This window comes from Neovison vison, chromosome 11, assembly GCF_020171115.1.
Source record: "Neovison vison isolate M4711 chromosome 11, ASM_NN_V1, whole genome shotgun sequence".
Taxonomy (NCBI): Eukaryota; Metazoa; Chordata; class Mammalia; order Carnivora; family Mustelidae; genus Neogale; species Neogale vison.
The window spans coordinates 57,074,688-57,085,586 of record NC_058101.1 but is presented as its reverse complement, the minus strand read 5'-3'; positions in this window follow the sequence as shown (position 1 = coordinate 57,085,586).

Here is a 10,899-nt window from a genome sequence, read left to right as displayed (position 1 = left end):
TCCCTCTGCCCCTCCTCCCTGCTTCTGTTCTCTCTCTCGAATAAATAAATAAAAATTAAAAAAAAAATCAAAGACACTCCAGGAATGCCTGGGTGGCTCAATTGGTTTAGCATCTGACCCTTGATTTCGGTTCAGGCCATGATGTCAGGGTTGTGAGATTAAGCCACACATTGGGACTCTGTGCTTTGTGGAGTCTGCTTGAGATTCTATTTCCCTCAGCTTCTGCACCCACACCCCCTGCTCACTCATTCATGCTTTCCCTTTCTCTCAAAGTAAATAAATAAAATCTTTTTAAAAAATGACTCATTCCATGGGCACCTGGCTGGCCCCGTCAGTGAAGCATCTGACTCTTGATCTGAGGGTCGTTGAGTTTGAACACCTCATTGGGTGAAAAGATTACTTTAAAATAGAATAAATAAATAATAAATGAATGAATGACCCACACTGATACTTTGAGAATAAATTAAGTGCTGCTTCACTAACCCCTGTAGCTTTTGTTCTCATTATTCCCTTTATTTCTTTTCTTTGTAGTCTATCATTTGTAGTATTTTTATTTATTTGATTACTAGTTCTGTCAGTCTGCCACCTTAGGATGAGTGCTCCACAAGAGCAGAGTTCCTGTCCATTTTGTATGATACATACAAATGGATATTCAGTATACATTTGATTAACAAATAATGGACTCTAACATCTGAACTGGAGGTCATATTCTCAGGAATAATTATTAAATCTGTAGCAAAGCATTTTTTACATTTTAAAATCTGATTTTTTTCTTCTTACATAGTTAATTTTTTTATTAACATATAATGTATTATTAGCCCCAGGGGTATGGGTTGATTTTTTTTTTTAATTTATTTAGAGAAAGAGAGTGAGTGAAAGCACGAGAGGGGAGAGGGTCAGGGGGAGAAACAGACTCCCCGCTGAGCAGGGAGTCTGATGTGGGACTTGATTCTGTGATCCTGACCTGAGCCAAAGGCAGTTGCTTAACCAACTGAGCCACCCAGGTACCCTAAAATCTGATACAGTGATTGCTGATAATAAGCAAATTAAATTGCTTAATAGGTCTTTCTCAAACCAATCTCAACTTCTGCCTTTCTTTATGTATTCACTGACTCCAGTGAGTGATTTTTTTCTTTTTAAGTGAGTGATGTTTCTGTGGGCAACGGCTTTCTCTAAAATCATAAAGGTTAGCAATTCCTTTCCATCAGCCACCACCTCTAGCATTATTGAAATGTTTGATTTTCCATATTTTGTATTTTGTTGAAGGTAATCCCACTCCCACCCCCACCCCCGTTTCTTTGTGCTTGAAATAAAGTGTTAGAAAACAGTTCCCCATGACTATTTCACTTATCTGCTCTGTGGATCCTCTGAATGAATGTATTTGCAGCCAAGTTAAGAATGTTTGTAAAGTGGGGGCACCTGGGTGGCTCAGTGGGTTAAGCCGCTGCCTCAGGTCATGCTCAGATCATGATCGCAGGGTCCTGAGATCGAGCCCCGAATCGGGCTCTCTGCTCAGCAGGGAGCCTGCTTCCTCCTCTCTCTCTCTCTGCCTGCCTCTCTGCCTTCTTGTCATCTCTCTCTGTCAAATAAATAAATAAATAATCTTAAAAAAAAAAAAAGTTTGTAAAGGGAAACAGTTTAGTATCATGAAGATAGAGACACCCAGGGAAGTAAAATTAAAGCCTTTTTTCCCTCCTCAGAGATGTTTACTTGCATGTCAGATCATGTCAGATCATCTCTCTGGAGGGGAAGAGTCTTCTCTGGTACAACCCATTGCACAACACAGAGGTAACACCTAGCCCTTACTACATCATGCTGCGGGAATTGGGGTATGGGGAAACAACAAACAATACTGATTTGGCAGGGTTTTTGCTATGAGTAATTGTTTCTAACCCAGAGATCTTGTGTCTTTTTATCAGTATATATCACTTGTGCAAAATCATTTTTAAATCTGGTTATCTTCTGGGTAGTGAAGGGGGACTCGACCTATCACAGTCCACTCTTCGCAAAGACTCATACCCATCTGGCATGAGAAATTCTCTCACCTGTCCTGAAGTGGCCAAAAGTTTCAGCCGCTACAACATCAACGTAAGTTCAAATCTCATCGAAGTCTCACTAGCTCAAATGCTCAAATCTTGTACTTACATCACCTAAATCAGGTATGGGTACAAGGTCTGGGTATAATCTATCCCAGGGCAAAATCCTCTATCTGTGGACCTGTGAAATTAGAAAGCCAGTTCTATGCTTCAAACGTAGAGTGGTGGGACAGACCTAGGTAACAGTCAAAACCTTTTCCATTAAAAAAGAAAGAAAACAAGAGGCAAAAAGGAGTCACCATCCAATCACCTTCAGTGGTCCATCCAGGCAAACTCCACTAGGTTTCAAAGCCTGGGGATAACTTGGGTGGCACATACTTCTTCCTCTGGACTAAGGCTACTCTCTGGGATGAGGGCTCCACTCTTGGACTCAACACTTTTTCTTTCTTTTCTTTTCTTCCTTACTTTCATTCAGTAAACTCTACCTCCAGTGTGAGGCTTGAACTCATGACCCTGAGATCAAGACCTGAGCTGGGATCAAGAGTTGAATTCTTAACCAACTAAGCCACCCAGGTGCTCCTGTTCTAGGACCTTTAAATGCTTCAACTCTTCTCTTATTTCATCCTTTAGCAACCAATAACAAAAAGGATAACTTTTTTTTTTCTTAAGGCAAAAATTTAAAAAAAAGATTTATTTGACACACACACAGAAAGAGAGAGAGAGCACAAGCAGGGGGAGCAGGAAAGGGAAAAGCAGATTCTGCCCTGAGCAAGGAGCCCAACATGGGGGTGTCAATCCTAGGACTCTGGGATCATGACCTGAGTAATAATTTCTGTGATGCTTGGGTGGCTCAAGTCGGTTAAGCCGAGGCCATTGGCTCAGGTCATGATCCCAGGGTCCTGGGATTGAATCCCACATTGGGCTCCTTGCTCAGCGGGGAGCTTGTTTCTCTCTCTGCCTCTGCCTGCCACTCTGCCTGCTCTCTCTCTCTCTCTCTCTTTGACAAATAAACAAATAAAATCTTAAAAAAAAAAGAGTAATAATTTCCAAATTACTCCATGAGTATGTTGGGAAGCATATTTGGAGTCAGTATAAAATTAATTTTTAAGGCTTTGGCAACTGCCAAGCATGAGTGAACACTATAGCACACCAAGCTTATTATTCCCTTTTTTAATAAAACTATTGCCATCAGTAAACCAACTGTCATCTTTATTTTTGACAGGGGAATCTTTAGAATCCAGTTGACTAGAATAAACAAGATCAATAACCTCCAAGAGTTATGCTCTAGAGAAGTATGATGGTCAGGTCCAGGCATCAGGGTAGCTGGGTTTAAAGTCTGACAGGTTTTAGGTATTATTTTAAGCATTGCCTGGTATTTAATAAGTCTGCCTCCCATCATCAACTGGGGGCCTTTGGTCTCTGAGACGCTCTGGACCTGATGTGAAGTCATTCCAGTCAGGGACTATCCCATAGCGAGTTTTGAGGCTCTTTTTACCAAGAGGGCTGTTAAGTGCTTGGCTAAAGCCTTTGTTTATGACTGTACCTCAACAGAATAAATATGACTATGAGGGATGAAATCCATCAAGAAGCCCTTTGAGGTTTAACCTTAACAATAACCTAATTATAAGGAATCACTGGCAAGTGGGAGAAGACTTGTCAAGAAATAAGGGCATCCCCAAGTATATCATCCAATCCAATCACGAAGAAAGTGTGGCAATCCATTATCTCCACAAGCCCACAGTTAACCCTATAGAATGGGGTATGCTCTGGCTTTTATGGAGTAATTTCATTGTCCCAACCACATAGAATTGGTCAAGGTACTAGCTGCGTAATACAATTGTAGGGGAATCAATCCCATTTTCCAGTCATTTAAATAATCATGCTCATGGGGTCCTGTTATTAACCCCACACAATAAAAAAGCACGATTGTCTATATGAGCTATTGTGCATTTTTTCCCCAAAGTTTACCTCAAGTTGTTTATCTTAGGTAAACATTATCCAAAGACAATCAGAACTAGAATTTAACATCCACAAAGGTGTGTCATTGAAACATAATTTTTCTCTATAATAACACTCATTTCCAGAGATAGGCAAGTAAGACTCATTTGTTTGAAAAACAAGTCCAGTTTTACAAATGGCATAATCATTTACACAAGCTCAGCAAGAATGATTGATTGTATAGATCTTTTAGAATCTGTTTTAGTTGAAACTTTCATAAGGAATCTCCAGGTCGAGCTTTTAGTAGTCTCTCCAGGCCAGAAACCAAGCCAAGTACTTGCTATCAGACATGCCTGCAATGCCTGTAGATTTGGGTGGATTCCTCTTCCTGAGGTCCCCAATAAAGCTTGAGGTTCCTTCACCTGCCAGGAAGTGACTTTTTTTTTTTTTTTTAAGATTTTTATTTATTTATGTGACAGACAGAGATCACATGTAGGCAGAGAGGCAGGCAGAGAGAGAGGAAGAGAAGCAGGCTCCCCGCTGACCGGAGAGTCCGACATGGGGCTCCATCCCAGGACCCTGAGATCATGACTGGAGCCGAAGGCAGAGGCTTAACCCACTGAGCCACCCAGGCACCCCAGGAAGTGACATTCTTTCCTCACCTGATGAGGCTGAGGGAAACTCTGTAAACAAAGTATCAGGCTAACATTTTCAAGGGGCGTTATGGCTCCACATTTCAAAAAGTCCGGTTAGTTCCTTGAAACTGTTTGGTCATATCTGAATCTATGCAGATATGTCTCAAATAAGACATATGTCTTATCTGACATATTTGTCTCAAATAAGACATTCCCATCAAAGCCTTGGTAAAATAACAAATGCTTTCAATGGTGTCTTGTTACAAGAACAGATTCTTATTGAACCTATGCAAATAACTACGATTGCCATGGAAGAAAGAATACTGAGACCTTTTGAATTTCAGAGGGTTCAGGTAGAGAGAAAAGTTAAATGCTTCAATTTGTTCACAAATGTATTTATTCATCGTATTTTTTGTAAGTCATAGATATCTTACAAAAAAGTTTTTCTTAGTCTGGAAGAGTAAACATTAAAGACTAGCAATGTTTCAAACAAGAGTCACAATACTATAATCATCTTTTTAGTTCATTCAGTCCCTTGTTACTAATTCTTGTTTAGTTTGAAGGCAGCTTCACTTAGTCTTGAAATTTTACTCATTTCAGTTTTGATCTTAAAGATATTGGATACCTGTTTTTGTCCTCAAAGCTCTTTATATGAACTTCCTGGAAGACGAAACTCATTTTGCAAGAAAAATAAGAACACTTGCAAATGACAAAAACTCAGAAACAGACATTGCCAATGATCCAGTATGAGAGTTCACCACGATACTACTGACTAGGAAGCTTAGTTATTCTGTGACACTCAACACTTCAACAGTCAGAACACTGAGAGATGATCTTGTTAGTACATTAAAACTTTAGGAAATGCACATTACCTGCAGAATAGCTGTAGCACTCACTCAAATGTAACCCAAGGCTTATCATTTATTTATCAGTACTTCGGAGTGACTTTGCATACCAAATAAAAGGCCTAATAAGTTAAGAGTTGAGGACTTCATTTACATTGCTTCTTGGCTTTTTGGCTAAGATCACATGTAGAACACTTCACTTACAATTTAAATCTTGGGAAGTTTGTTAAAATCTTAGGAAGTTTTAAAGCACATGCCTGTATAGGATTAGGGATGCTAAAGACCTGATAAAGGCAAACCATAGAGACTGAGGTTTTTCTGGGGGGCCAAAGAGAAAACAACTGTTTACATTTTCTTATCAAGAGTAGACCAGCAATTTAAGAAAACTTGTCTTTTTTGAAGAGAGAAAGCATACTGTTAATCTTATACCAGTGTACTTTTAAATCCATCTATTTTCATCTTAGTCTGTTCTGATCACACCTAAAATTTCATTCCAAAGTTTTCCCTTTACAAACCTTCTACAACCTTCCTTTGCATTTAGATTTTGTCCCAAGCCATTTCTTTCCCAACAACCAGTTTCACTTAGGACAAAATTACCTTCTTTTATCTTTAACAAAAATGCATTCTTATTTCTTATATCTTTTTACATATCTCTTACTTTTCTACATACAGAGTTGTTTACCGTATTCCCATCATCTTAATTACATTTAGAATTTCACACTCTTAGAAACTTTAGTCTCCAGTGAAGATTGAGTAGTAACCAATTGTGAACTGTTACACAAGAATTCTTTTGGTGGCAAATTTATGAATCAATTAAGCACAAAACATGTTTACCAATAGATTTAAATATCCTTAGTTGTTTTGTTTTCAGTAAGAAGTCAAAACTGTGTCTAGTCACATGAGAAAGTGCTCAACATCACTTGGCATCAGGGAAATACAAATCAAACCACAGTGAGATGCCACCTCACACCAGTCAAGAATGGTTAAAATTAACCAGTCAGGAAACGACAGGTGTTGGTGAGGATGCAGAGAAAGGGGAAACCCTCCTACTTCATTGGTGGAATGCAAGCTGGTGCCGCCACTCTGGAAAACAATATGGAGGTTCCTCAGAAAGTGAAAAATAGAGCTACCATACGACCCAGCTACTGCACTACTGGGTATTTATCCTAAAGACACAAATGTAGTGATCTGAAGGGGCACATGCACTCAAATGTTTATAGCAGCAATGTCCGCAAGAGCCAAGCTATGGAAAGAGCCAGGATGTCCATCAACAGATGAATGAATGAAGAAGATATGCATGTATGTGTGTGTGTGTGTGTGTGTGAATATAAATGGAATGTTGTGGAATACTGTGCAGCCATCAAAAAACCTGAAATCTTGCCATTTGCAATGATGTGGGTGGAACAGGTATTATGATAAGTGAAATAAGTCAATCAGAAAAAAAGAAAGAAGTCAATCAGAGAAAAACAATTATCATATGATCTCTCTGATATAAGAATTTGAGAGGCAGAGCGGAAGGTCATGGGGGGAAGACAGGGAAAAAATGAAACAAGATGGGATCGGGAGGGAGACAAACCATAAGAGATTCTTAATCTCAGGAAACAAACTGAAGGTTGCTAAAGGGGAGGGGGGTGGGAGGGATGGGTGGTTGAGTGACGGACATTGGGGAAAGTATGTGCTATGGTGAGTGCTGTGAATTGTGTAAGGCTGATGATTCACAGACCTGTTCCCCTGAAACAAATAATACATTATATGTTAATAAAAAAATTTTTTTAAGAAACTGTATCTAGTTATCAATGATTTAGCACTTCATGCTATTTGGGAAAGACCTAGATGTCTAACGAATTTAGTCCCATTTATCATCCAAGCAGAACTTTCTTTTTTTTTTTTTTTAATTTATTTATTTGACAGAGAGAGATCACAAGTAGGCAGAGAGGCAGGCAGAGAGAGAGAGAAGGAAGCAGGCTCCCCGCTGAGCAGAGAGCCTGACGCAGGACTCGATCCCAGGACCCTGAGACCACGACCTGGGCCGAAGGCAGCGGCCCAACCCACTGAGCCACCCAGGCGCCCCCAAGCAGAACTTTCAAGTTTCAGGTTACCAAAGACTATCCTAAGAACTGCCTATGAAAACTTTGAGACAGACAATTACCCAGCATTTTAGTATTTTTGCTAACAGATTGCAACAGAGATAACACAACCTTATTTGACCTTCAGTAACCCTTGGTAAAGGTTTCACATTTAGTGCTGATAACTTAAAAGACACGTCTATCTTAATTAAAACAATAATTTAACTTAGTTTAAATACCAAACTATGGGGCACCTGGGTGGCTCAGTGGGTTAAAGCCTCTGCCTTCAGCTCAGGTCATGACCCCAGGGTCCTGGGATCCAGCCCCACATCGGGCTCTCTGCTCAGCGGGGAGCCTGCTTCCCTTCCTCTCTCTCTGCCTGCCTCTCTGCCTACTTGTGATCTCTGTCAAATAAATAAATAAAATCTTTTTTTTTTAAGATTTTATTTATTTATTTGACAGAGAGAAATCACAAGTAGATGGAGAGGCAGGCAGGCAGAGAGGGAAGCAGGCTCCCTGCTGAGCAGAGAGCCCGATGCGGGACTCGATCCCAGGACCCTGAGATCATGACCTGAGCCGAAGGCAGCGGCCCAGCCCACTGAGCCACCCAGGCGCCCCAATAAATAAAATCTTTAAAAAAAAAAATACCAAACTATGTTCCACCTGGATCCTCCCCATTGTCAAGTTCTACCTGAGACACATGGGGAAATCTGGAGTGGGCAGTGTTGTGTCCAGGGGGTGCTCTTCTTGCTCCTTGACAGTGAAGGGAGAAGGAGCCAAGGTGCCTGAGACTGGTCTAGAAGCAGGACAAGGGGGAGACAAGACAGAAGAGGCAAAGTGTTGCCAGAAGGCAGAGAAAGTATTCCCTGTTTTAGAGCTTATCAGCTCCAAAAAAGGAGACACTTGGGAATATTCCTTTAAATCCCCGTCCTGGGGGAGCCTGGGTGGCTCAGTGGGTTAAGCCTCTGCCTTCAGCTCAGGTCATGATCTCGGGGTCCTGGGATAGAGCCCTGCATCAGGCTCTCTGCTCAGTGGGGAGCCTGTTTCCCCCTTTCTCTCTGCCTACTTGTGATCCCTCTCTCTGTCAAATAAATAAAATCTTAAAAAAAAAAAACCTGTCAGAAGGGAAACTAACCACAGATGGCTTCAGTAATAGCCATTAACCTGGGAAATGAGTGAGGGAGAAGCCCCCACATCTATCAGGCAGGCAGTTTCCATTAGCCCCCTTTTCCTTCTGTCTGGGTCTCCTTGTGGGCTCTGTGCTTTATGACTGCTGTGCTGCCTTCTTTGACTCTCTATTCAATTCCTAAGGCTAGTTACCAATTAAGTTATCCATTTCCAATCATGTATTACTTATAACTCATCAAAGAGCAACTTTCAAACAACAGGGGTAAAATAAGTTGAGTTTTAAAAAATACACAAATGGCATAAGATTATCACCATAACTAAAACAAACGAATCTTAAAAGAAACATGAAAAGTAGGGGGGTGGGAGGTTGGGGTACCAGGTGGTGGGTATTATAGAGGGCATGGCTTGCATGGAGCACTGGGTGTGGTGAAAAAATAATGAATACTGTTTTTCTGAAAATAAATAAATTGGAAAAAAAAGAAACATGAAAAGTACATTTCAATAGGTATTTTGACTGTCATACTCAAAATACAGGAAGCAGAATGACATTTTAGAATAGCATAGATTTTGAAGATCACTGGAGAATAATATCAAACATTTTCTGGGAGTTACTTAAACATTAGATGTTTGTCGAAGCAATTAACAGAGATAATCTAACTTGAATCTTACAACTGTTATGTAAACACTACCCATATTTTGTAAGAGGAACTAAGGCACAAAATATTTAGAAAAGTTGTTCAAATCTCATCACTAGGAAGTGGTTGAAACAAAATTTTGAAACTTAAGTTGCAGGATTCCAGAACCCACACACTTCCTCTCTGTGTTTGAATCATTGCTTCAGATTATCTTTTTTTTTTTTTAACCTATAACTACTTACTAGGTAACCAAAGTTACATTATTTACATTCTACAAGCATACATGGTGCTTTTGAGAAATTAAATGAAAATCTATGTTTAACACACCCAACATAATGCCTGGTTTATCAGAGACACTCAGAATTCTTAGTCTCCTCTCCTTTTTCTTAACTTTAGGATGAGAGCTCCTGTTATTTTACATTCTGTTTCTGTCTGGATCAAGTTTCCTGTAGGCTGTCAGGATGCTAAATTAGATATCTCCCCACACAGGTCACTTAGAGGCAGCAGGAGCACTGTCTTCCTGTAGATCAGCTTCAGGCCGGGGAGTCAGAGGAGCACTGCAGACTCCATGCTTCCTCAGGGGCTCATCCTCCTCCCAAGCTCATCCAGGTTTCTGCCCTTGATGTCTGGGAAGGGGTCTCCTTGATAGAGAGACATTGCTTCCTTACAGCCTCTGGGCTCTTTTATTGGGTTTTACTTGGGTTGCAAATGTCCTACTTTGGTCCCTTCTATTAGCACAGAATCAGACCCATCAGTGCAGAGTTGGGGCTATCTGAAGCCAAGAATCAATATACAGGAATTGGTCAGGAGCTGGACGGTGGGTAGGTCTTAGGGTACCCCGGGAGGGCCAATTGACCCCAAAGGTGGCCTATTCCAGTTCCCATAATGTGCGTAATTTTCCACGAGACATTTTGATGCCATAGTCGCCTGAGAACCCTTCTTAAAACCCTTCTTAAAATAGCGTACAGTCTGGGACCATAGGTTTTGAAGAGCTTCCACCAATGAAAAACAGGGGCTCTTTTGCTCACCCTATGTGTTCCCTCCCTGCCTCCGTGGCGCAAAACAAAGGGTGAGCGCCCCTCCAAAGGAGACCAGTTAGATGCTGGTCTCTCCGCTCTCCTGCGGGAGACGTGGGTGCCTCCTAGCCGCAGCAAGTCTCCTCTAAGACCCAGACTGGGGCCTGAAGGGCTCGCCCTAGACTCTACGAGGTCACCACGGAAACAGGTTGGGGCCCACTCAGACTCCTAGTCTCAAGACCCCAGAGCCACAAACACAAACAGGCCATTCTCTCAAAGTTAGAAGTTACTAAGCTCCCCATCCCCCGCCCCCCAGGTGTCTTTCCAGTGGCATTCCTTTTGCAAATTCCTAGAAGGTGATGACGCTTCCCTTCTACTCCACCGAGCGAGCGGGAACTGACTACACATGAGCTTCCCGGCAGGTTTACCGAGTCCTGGCGAGCTGCCAGGCAAGTTGGTCCACTTCTCCTTAGAGTCCAGCGGGGCACGACTGCCCAGAGGGTTGGAAGTCGGGGTGAAGGAGAACCCCGAATAGTGTCTGTGGCGCACCCCCTCGGTTGGATCCCGACTTCCTTGCTGCCCCGGTGCAGTCTAGCCACC